This window comes from Equus przewalskii, chromosome 10 (genome assembly GCF_037783145.1).
Source record: "Equus przewalskii isolate Varuska chromosome 10, EquPr2, whole genome shotgun sequence".
Taxonomy (NCBI): domain Eukaryota; kingdom Metazoa; phylum Chordata; class Mammalia; order Perissodactyla; family Equidae; genus Equus; species Equus przewalskii.
The window spans coordinates 5,995,265-6,005,907 of record NC_091840.1 but is presented as its reverse complement, the minus strand read 5'-3'; positions in this window follow the sequence as shown (position 1 = coordinate 6,005,907).

Here is a 10,643-nt window from a genome sequence, read left to right as displayed (position 1 = left end):
CCAACTATACTCAGCACAAGTTGCTTTAGCAAAAGGAGCAAGTGGGGTTTCAGCTGCAGCCTCAGAAACTTTGGCTTTCCTTTGCAAACTTGTGCAGAACACAAAGGTGCCAATCATAGCCAAGCCCCCCACTGCCCATTCACAGAGATTCTCTTTCCAGAAGGAGGGAGGGGTGAAGTGCCCCCTCCCCAAACAGCATGTTCTTTAGTTTGGTACCTTCCTAAATCCAGACTCTATGCTCTTTCTGAGGAATCGGATGTATAATTCCTCAAAATTAACGTTTCTTGGCCCTGTAGCAACACTGAAAATGAGTATAGTGTGACATAAGCACAAAGCAGATTACAATAGTGTATGTTCCCTGGGATTACAGCCATTCAAAATATGACCTATGCATTGCAAAAAAGACTTCAGGAAAAATACTAAAATGGTAAATGAAGTAGATGGACTATTCTGTTTCTCTAGTTTCTGAAGATAGTGAGTTTAAATTACCTTTCTATTAAAACACTTCTAAGAAAACAAATTTTCCTTTTTTTCTGTAATGCTTAAAAATAGTGTATCTTCCTCATTTAGAAACCACCAGCCACCAACAGTGCCATCTGGTAGGGTAGTCAGGAGGGTTTTTTTTTCCTTTCTTGAAATCCTCTTAAATATAAAATGAAAGGACCCGGGTGGCCACAGGCCACAGTGGGCAGCCTTTCTCGTAAGGAAGAGTGAGAAAAGGAAATGTTTAGTGTGCTTTGAGCCACCTGTGGGCACAAATCTGCAATTTGGTTTTAAAACTATTTTTCAAATTAAATGTAATACTTATTCAAGGTTAAAAATTCAAACTGTAAAGAAAGTGTAAAGTGAAAAACAAAAGATGCCCTCCTCCTCCTTGACCCCCAAACACCTCTGTCCCAGAAGTAACCACAGTTGTGATTTTCCAGATGTGTTCGTACAAGTCCAAGCATATTACACATAGAACAGATCTTAAAAACTCCCCAATGCTATCACATCAAATATACTATTCCTGTAGCCTGCATGTTCGCTTGACAGTGTATCTTGATCATCTTTCAATATTAGTGTGTAGAGGTGTACTCCATTTCTTGCGTAGTAGTTCATTGAATAGACATAATATAGGGAAGCAGTCCTCTATTAATGGGCATTTAGGTTGTTTCCAGGTTTTTTACTATAGCAAACTCTGCCCCCTAGACATACATGGCCTATACATGACACCTCTGAACAGACATCTGCACATTCTGGGAGTGGAATTGCTAAATTAAAACATATATCCCTTTTAAATTTTTGTAGCTATGTACAAATCGCCATCTAAAATGGCTGAACTAGTCTACGCTTCCAATACCAATGTATAAATATGCCTATTTCCCTACACCTTGACCCACACTAAGTATTATTAAACTAACATTTTTGCCAATCTGATAGATGAAGTATGGCATTTCATGTTTAATCTTGAACTAAATGAAACAGAAAATACTACAACTTATCTAAATTTGTGGGATGCAGTGAAAACAGTGCTTAGAGGGAAGCATAACATTGAATGGACACATTAGAAAAGAAAGATCTAAAATCAGTAATCTAAGCTTCCATCTTAGGAAACTAGAAAAAGAAAAAGCAAATTAAATCCAAAATAAGCAGAAGAAAAGAAATAATAAAAATTCAAGCAGAAATCAATGAAATTAGCGGCAGGAAATTATTAGAGAAAATCAAGGAAATCAGAGTTGGTTCTTTGAAAAGATCAGTAAAATTGATCTAGTCAGCCTAACCAAGAAACAAAAAAGAGAAGACTCAAATTACTAACATCAGAAATGAAATAGGGGTCATCATTACTGGTCCCATGGACATTAAAAGGATAATAAAGGAATATTATGAAAAACTCTATGCCCCCAAATTAGATAACTTGGATGAAATGGACCAATTTCTTGAAAGACACAATCTACCAAAACTCACACAAAGAGAAACAGATGATAGGCCTATATCTGTTAAAGAAATTGTCTGTTAAATATCTGTTAATGTCTGAAAATATCTGTTAAAGAAATCAATAATTAATAAGCTTCCAAAATAAAAAGCACCAGGCCCAGATGGTTTCATTTGTGAATTCTACCAAACATTTGAGGAGGACATGATACCAATTCTCTACAATCTCTTCCAGAAAACAGAAGCAGAGGGAATACTTCCAAACTTATCCTACGAAGTCAGCATCGCCCTAAGACTAAAACAAGCAGAAGATGTTACAATAAAGAAAAACTACAGATCAATATCTCTCATGAACACAGGTGCAAAAATAAAAATATTAGCAAATCAAATCCAACAACGTATAAAAAGAATTATACACCATGACTAAGTGGGATTTATTCCAGGTATGCAAGGCTGGTTCAACATTTGAAAACCAATTAAGGTAATCCATCACATCAACAAGCTAAAGAAGAAAAATTATATTATTATATCAATAGATGCAAAACAAGCATTTGACAAAATCCAACATCTATTCATGATAAAAATTATCAGCAAACTAGAAATAAAGAGTAAGTTCCTCAACTTTATAAAAACATCTACAACAAATGTACAGCCAACATCATACTTAATAGTGAGAAACCAGATGCTTTCCCCTAAGATGCGGAGCAAGGCAAGGATGTTCCCTTCTCAACACTCCTGTTCAACATCCTGCTAGAAATCCTAGCTAATGCAACAAGAGGAGGCACATGGGAACTCTGCATAATTTTTCTCTGTAAACCTAAAACTTCACTAAAAAATAAAGTCTATTAATAAAAAATTTTTAAATGGCATCCCATGTTTGTTTCTTCAACTAAAAGTAAGTCTGAGTATCTTCCTTGTTTAATGACCATATTAGTTTTTCAGAATCCTTTGTATATTAAAGAAATTAGCTTTTATCATTTATATGGAAATTTTTTCTTATTTTTTCCTTTTTCATTATTATGTGGTTTAGTTTTTTGTCATTGTTGCTGTTTTTCTCCAGTAGAGTTTTAATTTTGTTACTTATTCATATTGATCAGACTTTTTATTTTATAGCTTGTTGGTTTTGTGTCTTGCTTGGAAAGGCTTACCCCAGCCTAAGCTTTTTTTTAAAACAACTTTTTTTTTAAGATTTTATTTTTTTCCTTTTTCTCCCCAAAGCTCCCCAGTACATAGTTGTGCACTTTCAGCTGTGGGTCCTTCTAGTCGTGGCATGTGGGGCCCCGTCTCAGCACGGCCTGATAAGTGGCACCACGCCCACGCCCAGGATGGAAACCGGCGAAACCCTGGGCAGCCAAAGCAAAGTCCATGACCCCAACCACTCCGCCACAGGGCTGGCCCCTAAATCACCCTTGTTTTTTTCCATTCCTTTTTTTAAAGTTTATGTCATTGAGCTATTTGGATTTTTTTCCCAGAGGGATAGCCAATTGTCCCAATAGCATACCTTCAATAATTCATTATTCAAACACTGGTTTGAAATAAATAAGTTCCATATATATTTGGACCTATTTTGGGGGGTATATTCTGTTCCACTGAACTGCTTTTACCTATTTCAGCACCAATACCAAACCAGAGAAAGCAACATAGCTTTATAATTTAATTATACATTTACTATTTGGTGGGAATATTCTTCCTTCTTGGCTTTTTTCTCCTTAAAAAATAATTCCTAGACATTCTCATTTGTTTATTTTTTTCAGATGAGCTTTAAAATTATTTTCACAACTGCAAATTGAATGTTCCCTGAGTAAACTGGTTTGAATTCAGGTCCTCAGAGAGGCTGGGGCCTCATTTGGGGAACCATGCCTGCTTCAGGGATGGAGGCAAAGTGTGACCCTAGAGGGAGGGCTGGAAGGCGGGACCATAGTCCTCCCGGTGGAGCCCGTGAAGTGGCCAGCAGAGAGCTCGGTCCACTGCCAAGAAGGACCTCACAGGACAGAGCTGGAGCCCAGGAGGGGCCAGGACGGAGGGGTCCTGCTGAGGGCAGATCAAAGGTAGGCCTGAAGCAACTGGCATTCACGGTTGGGTGACAAAAGCAGGGGGAAAGCTAGGTGACAGGAAGACCTGGGCTCCCCTTCTAAGAGGCTGCATCCCCAGCACCCAGCCTTGGCCCAACATAGAGAGGGTGCCCAACAAATCTATGATAAACAAATAAATAAACACATGATGGTTAAATCCAGGAGGGCCAGGGAGCACCAGGACCGTGGAGGGTGGACCAAAGCGGGGAGATAAGCTCAAGGGTACAAGTCCCAGAGTCGGGAATCGAGGGGTAGAGGGTCGTATGTGCCTTTTGAGGCAACCAAGAACCTCTCTGCCCTGAGAATCACAGCAACATACTTACAAGAAGCAGAAACACCACACAGACATGTGGCTGAGAAGGATCGCTATCCTTTCCTGCCCCTCTGTGGACCGCCCCTGGTCTCCCAGCCCCACTTGCCACCTTACCAGAGCAGGTCCCAGGAGAGGTCTGTAGAGCAGACGGGAGTCTGGCTTTGGACACGCAACCCTGTGGGAGGATGTTTCATGTAGTGGCTGACGCTTGTGGAGCTATGATGGCACAGAGAGGAGGAGCGAGAGCCTAGGTGTGAGGTCAGACAGGCCTAGTCTGCTCCAGCCCTGCCACCCACCAGCTGTGCCACTTCAGCCAAGGGAGGGTCCCTCTGAACAACATACCACGTGAATGAAGTGACATGGCAAATATAAGGGCCTGGCGTACAGTAGGTGCTCAAGAAATGTTAACCAGAGCCCGCCCCAGCTCTTCAGCGGCCTTTCCAGCTATAGCTGGAGTATATTGGGAACTAAGTAGGCTCTGCAGCTAACTATCACTGCTTAGAAACGTTCAGAGTTCCAACCTGTCGATTTATCCAGAACCTTTGGAACCCCTACCTCCTCTTGTCTGCCCCCCAAACAGTTCTGAGTCACTGACAGACCACATCTCAAGTGGCCTGGCCCCTGGTCCCACCCAGTGAGGTCATTCTTGAAGATTAAGGAAATGAAATCAACAGGCAGTGAGAGCCAGATGCTGGATGGGTTGTTTCAAGGGCAGGGGCCACAAGGTGCTGGCTGCGGGGACATGTGAATGACATTTCCCACATCTTACAGGCTAGGAAGTAAGCTTGTGGTATGAGTACAGATGGTCACCGACTTACGATGATTTGACTTAACGATTCTTTGACTTTGTGATGGTGCGAAAGCAACATGCATTCAGTAGAAACGGTACTTCACATTTCCCATTTTGATCTTTTCCAGGGCTAGCGATACGCGCTACAATCCTCTCTCGTGATGCTGGCAGCAGCAGCAGCTGCAGCTCCCTGTGAGCCACGCGATCATGCGGGTAAACAACCAACACACTGTCAACGATTCTCTACCCACACAACCATTCTGTTTCTCACTCTCAGTACAGGATTCAATGAGTTACATGAGATATTCAACACTTTATTATAAAATAGGCTTTGTGTTAGATGATTTTGCCTAACTGTAGGCTAATGTAAGTGTTCTGAGCACGTTTAAAGTAGGCTAGGCTAAACTATGATGTTCGGTAGGCTAGGTGGATTAAATGCATTACAGTATTTTCAATTTATGATGGGTTTATTCAGCGGGATCCGTACTACCACGTGCCTGGCACCATGCTGAGCCTTTATAATGGTTATCTCCTGGAGTCCTCACAAAAACCCGTGTGTGTATTGGGGGAGGAGGGGTGGTAATTATTGTCCTTATAGAAGGTGAAACCAAGGTGCAGAGAAGTGTCTGGAAGGTGCCAGAGCCAGGCCTGGAAAGCAGATGCTCCATTTTGTCCTTCATGATGTTGCAAGTTGGCTCACACAGAAATGTCAGACCAGCTGGAACACTCCAGAACCACAGCAACAGTCCCACCTGGCAAGATGGTACACCCGAAGGCTACAACAGCCAAGGCTTCTGGGGAGATCCTGAAAAACTCAGTCTGGCTGGGGGCCTTTTAGATCCCAAAGTAGAAGAGCCACTCAAGGAGCCACCCAGCTATAACCCTGCTGTGGCTGTCTGCATGCCATCGCCCCTCCGTCGCCCCTGGCCTGGTGGACCTTTGCCTCCAGGACATCAGAGGGCCCTGGCTGCCAGGCAAGAGCCTCTGCATTGTCTGGACTTAGAGGGCGACCAACACTTGAGGGAAAATTTCCCATTAGCTTTTCACACTCTCCTCAGCCGGGCTAGGAGCAGGGCAGGGATTTGCTTCTGAAACCAGGGTTAAGGCAAGGCAGGAAGCCGGCTGGGGAGGCCCGGTCCATAAAGGCCTGAGGATTCTTTGTGGCTCCAGCTCACCCCCTGTCCCTGTACTTCTGGCTCAATGCCCCATCTCTGTCCCTGCCCCAACACACACACACACACACACACACACACACACACACACTCCTTTCTCTCACATACCATTTCAGACCACAGACTTCCCAGCACATCCCAGTGCTGTCTCTAGGGACGCATGTGTGCAGAAATTTGAGAGACTTTTCTCTTTCTTCCATCTCTGCTTGTAGCAACATCTGCCCCGTGCCCAGCCTCATCTTCAGACTCAAGGCCCCTGTTTAAGGATGCCGCCTTCCGCGTTCCAGAACCCTGTGAGCGGGTTTTGAGAACGTGGCTGTGCCACTGGGGGGCGCGCTCCTCCCGCTAACCCGGGAGGTGAACCCAAGCCCTGGGCCGGTAGAGGCTGCGAGGCGATGCCCGGATCCCTCCCCGGCCCGAGGCTGGGCCAAGGGGGCCGCGAGGGGGCGCCCAACACCCGCCTGTATCTCTCCCCGGCGCCCCGGGGACTGGAACCTCGGAGAACGTCCAGGGGCTGCACAGAAAAGGAGGAGAGAGGCCGAAGGGCAGGTGGATGGGTGGAAACGGAAAAAGGGGGGCCAGCGAGGGCCTGCAGAGGAGAGGAACGTGGAGACGGGGAGAAAGCAAATAAACGAGAAGAACCCGAGAGGGCGCAAAGGAAGGATCTGTGGGAAGAGGGGCGGGCAGGGAGCCGGCGCGGGGGTGGGGGCAGAAACCGGTGGCTCGGGCCTGTCTGCGGGCCTCCTCCTCCCCCACCACGCAAACGGGCCCGGGAAGGGGACCGCGCAGGCGGGCTGCGTGACGTCAGCTGCTGGCACCCTCCGCATTTTCGGCCCGGTGGCTCCAGGCAACCGAGGACGCCGGCAGCCGGGGTGCTGGGCAGCCCGCGCGCCCCCCGCGCTCTCGCAGCCTCGAGTCCCCGGGAGGCCCGCGCGGCCCGGTACCCCCCGCGCGCTCCCGCAGCCTCGAACCGCACGGTGATCCGCGCGTCCCCGGCGCGATCCCGCAGCCCCACACCCCACAGTCCCGGGTGCACTCCCGCAGCCCCGCGCCAGGAAGGCCCGGCTCCCCTGGGGCCGCGTGCCCGGAACGTGACTCAGCGCTTTCGCTGTGCTGCGGCCTCGCTGGGCTTCACATCGCCCGCTGCGGGCTTAGGGGAGCGGGGACCCCAGCCGAGGGATGGGTCCCTGGCCTCCCTTTGCCTGGGGGCAGGGGCCCAGCAGTGCCCCCACACATGCCCTCCCTCCAGGCGGGGTGGGTCTTTCGGAGTAGGGGGCAGGTTCAGTCATTCGTCCATTAACTCAGGGGTGCTGACAGAGAACCTGCTGTAGGCAGCCAGAAGAGAGAAGAGAGCCAGGGGCTGACAGCCTGCGCGGCTGCCTCCAGATGGCTCCTGCCGGCTCAGTTTGCACTTAAGAAGATAGTCCTCTTGGAAACGTTTGGGAATGTGGGGTGCACTGCAAGCCTGTGGGATACGGGCCACAGGAGGGACAAAGAGCTCCAGGCCTGAGCTGGGGGAAACAGTATCCCAGCCACCTGGGCAGATCAGGGAGGCCTTGGGAGGCACAGGTGTGTGGACTGGAGTTTGAGGATGAGAAGAGGGACCTCAGGAAGAGGGGCTGGCCTATGGCAGCTGGGCAGTGGGCGAGGGAGCAGGGTGTCCGCAGTGGAGAGCCAAGTTGGCTGGAGTGATCAGGAGTGGAGGGAAAGTGGCCTCGGGGCCCACGAATCAGCTAAGGTTGAACTGTATTTGGTGAGGAGCCTCATTGGGGTGGCCTGGGACCTGGGCAGAAAAGAGCAGACCACTGCAGTGACCTAGGCAATAACTAGAGTGGATGCAGGGGAGATGGCCGTGAGAGAAAATGGCCTGGCTCAGGTGGTGGAGTACAGAGGGGGCTCTACACCTGCTGGCCGGGAGGGAGGGGACACAGGGAGATCTGGCCTGGAGCTGGCTGAGGGCCAAGTCTTTTGCTGATGCTGAGGACTGATGGATGCTGCCTCTGTGGTGGGAAACCTGGAGGCCTCCTCCGTGACTTGATAGCTGCCCTGAGGCAGGGGATTGAATGAGATGACCTGCCTGGGGAGTCCCAAGTGCACTCTTGGGACCCACTTGGTCTTCCTCTGTGTGTGTGTGTGTTCTTCTCATGTGTGCGTGTCCTTTACATTCGTGGAAGGGTATTCCTGTCTGAGATCTGTTGAATGAATGAACGAATGAGCAGAGAGGCGAGTGGTGGGTGTATGCGGTTCTCAGTGCACATTACCTGCAGGACACCACACACAATTACATCTTCAGCAAGGGCTTTTTAATAAGGCCTAGGAGGAGGGCTGCGCTGGGAGGCAAGGCCCGGGGTCCCTGAGGGGAGGGAGGACAGGCCCAAGCTGCCTTTCTCCTGGCTCCCCAGTGTCTGCCCAGTTTAGAGCTCTGGCTTCTGGATCTAGCTCTGCTGATAAATCACTGTGAGAACTGGGGCGCACCCTGCCTCCCCCTCCATCCGTTCTGCCACGCTCTGTTGAGCACACACCATGTGCCACTCCCGACTCCAGGCAGGTGCTATGGAGAACCAGGCACTGCCTTTGCCCTCCTGGAGCTCCCGGCCAGCAGGAGAGGCACATATGCTGCCAATGTGGTGAAATAAAGGGGCGCTTGAGCACTGCAGTGAGGGGAGGGGTGGCAAGGGTCCAGATGGGTCCTCTAGCTAACAGTGCCTGGGAGAAGCCAACCTGGTCTGTGCTGACATCCTCAGAACTGTGTTCTCTCTCTGTTCCTCAACTTCCTTATCGTAGGTGATGCTAGAAGGCCCCTAAGAGCTCCTGCCTCCATGACTGAGAACCATTCTTGCTGCCCCTTGCCTCCCAGAGAGAGGGCAAACAGACCAGCCTGGCTCTACTACCCCTCCCAGGAGTCTAGGCCTTCAGATCCATCAGACCAGACTTGGAGTTGGGCTCTGCCAGATGCCCAACCAGCTGATGTGGTGGCCTCCCAGCGCTCAGGGCCCGACCCAAGACCTTCCCTAACAAACCTGATCTCCAGACAGCAGCTAGGAGCCCCAGGTGGGCAGTCAGTGCCGGGAGCAGGGGAAGTGCATGGGTACTGGGCAGGAAGAGGACAGAACCCCCAACACTTGTTGTCTGACCTTGAGTCATGCAACAGACTGCTGGGGTGAAGCAGGGAAAGGGATCGTGATGGAGATCGTCCCCCAAACTGAGTTCTAGACCCACCAGATAGAAGGGCTCGGGGTGGGGGGTGGACGATGGGAGGTGGGCTCCCCAGAACTTTGGCCAGCTGGAGGCAGAGTGAGTGTCCAGGGACACCAGCCCTCATGCTGCTTCAGCCTGCCCCACCTTCCTTGTGGATGTGGCACTGCTGGTGCTGTCATTGGTTTGGGTACCAGCCTGGGGGTCCTGACATGTGTAATCAGAAGTGCAAAAAAGGTTGGTGTGAGTTCTACCAGGATAGTGGAGTTCCATCTGCTGGGGTGCCACAGTTGGGGACTCAGACCATGGTACACTGAAACTAAGTCATGTAGGGAGTTGCCAGGTGAAGGGGGAGAGTGGGAGGGAAGGTGTTCATTCAGGGCAGAGGGCAGGGACAGGGGACGGAGGGTGGAGATAGTGCTTCTGGGTGATATGTCAGTGTGACCTGTCACAGAGGGAGGGTAGATCAGCAGGGGCAGATCTCGATTGTTCTTAGAGAGCCTGAAGATTCTTCTGTAGGTGAGAGGAGTCACTGCAGCGTTCTCAACAGATGAGTGACGTGGTCAGAAGTGCACTTGGAAAAATTCACGCTAGCCCCTTACCCTGCCCTGTCTGAGCAAGCCAGGTGGGTGCCCCGCTCCATGCCTTTGCCCACCCCTCTCCTGCCTGTCACTCCTTTCTTCCCTGCATCCTGCTGAATACCTGTGCCTCCTCTTTTAAGAGTCAACTCAGGATAGTGAATTAAGCATGGCAGACGGACCACAGGTGTTTATGTCTTCTCTTCCCAAAACCCCTCCAAATGAAAAGGGATGAAAAAAAAAAAAGCTGGACTACAAAAAGCATTGTACAAGTATGTTCATAGCAGCTTTGTTCACAATAGCCCCAAACTGGAAACAGCCCAGATATTCATCAAGAGGAAAATGGATAAACAAACTGCTCTAGTCATCTGATGGAATACTACTCAGCCATGAAAAGGAACAAACTACTGATGCATGCAAAGACATACTTAAGTTTCGCAATAATATGCTGAATGAAGGAAGCCAAACACAAACTATATGATGCCATTTCTATGAAATTCTAGAATAGGCAAAACTGACCTATGGTGATAGAAATCAAATGAGTGGTTGTTGCTTGGGGAATGAGGGGCCAGACAGGGTTGACTGAAAAAGGGCATGAGGCAATTTCCC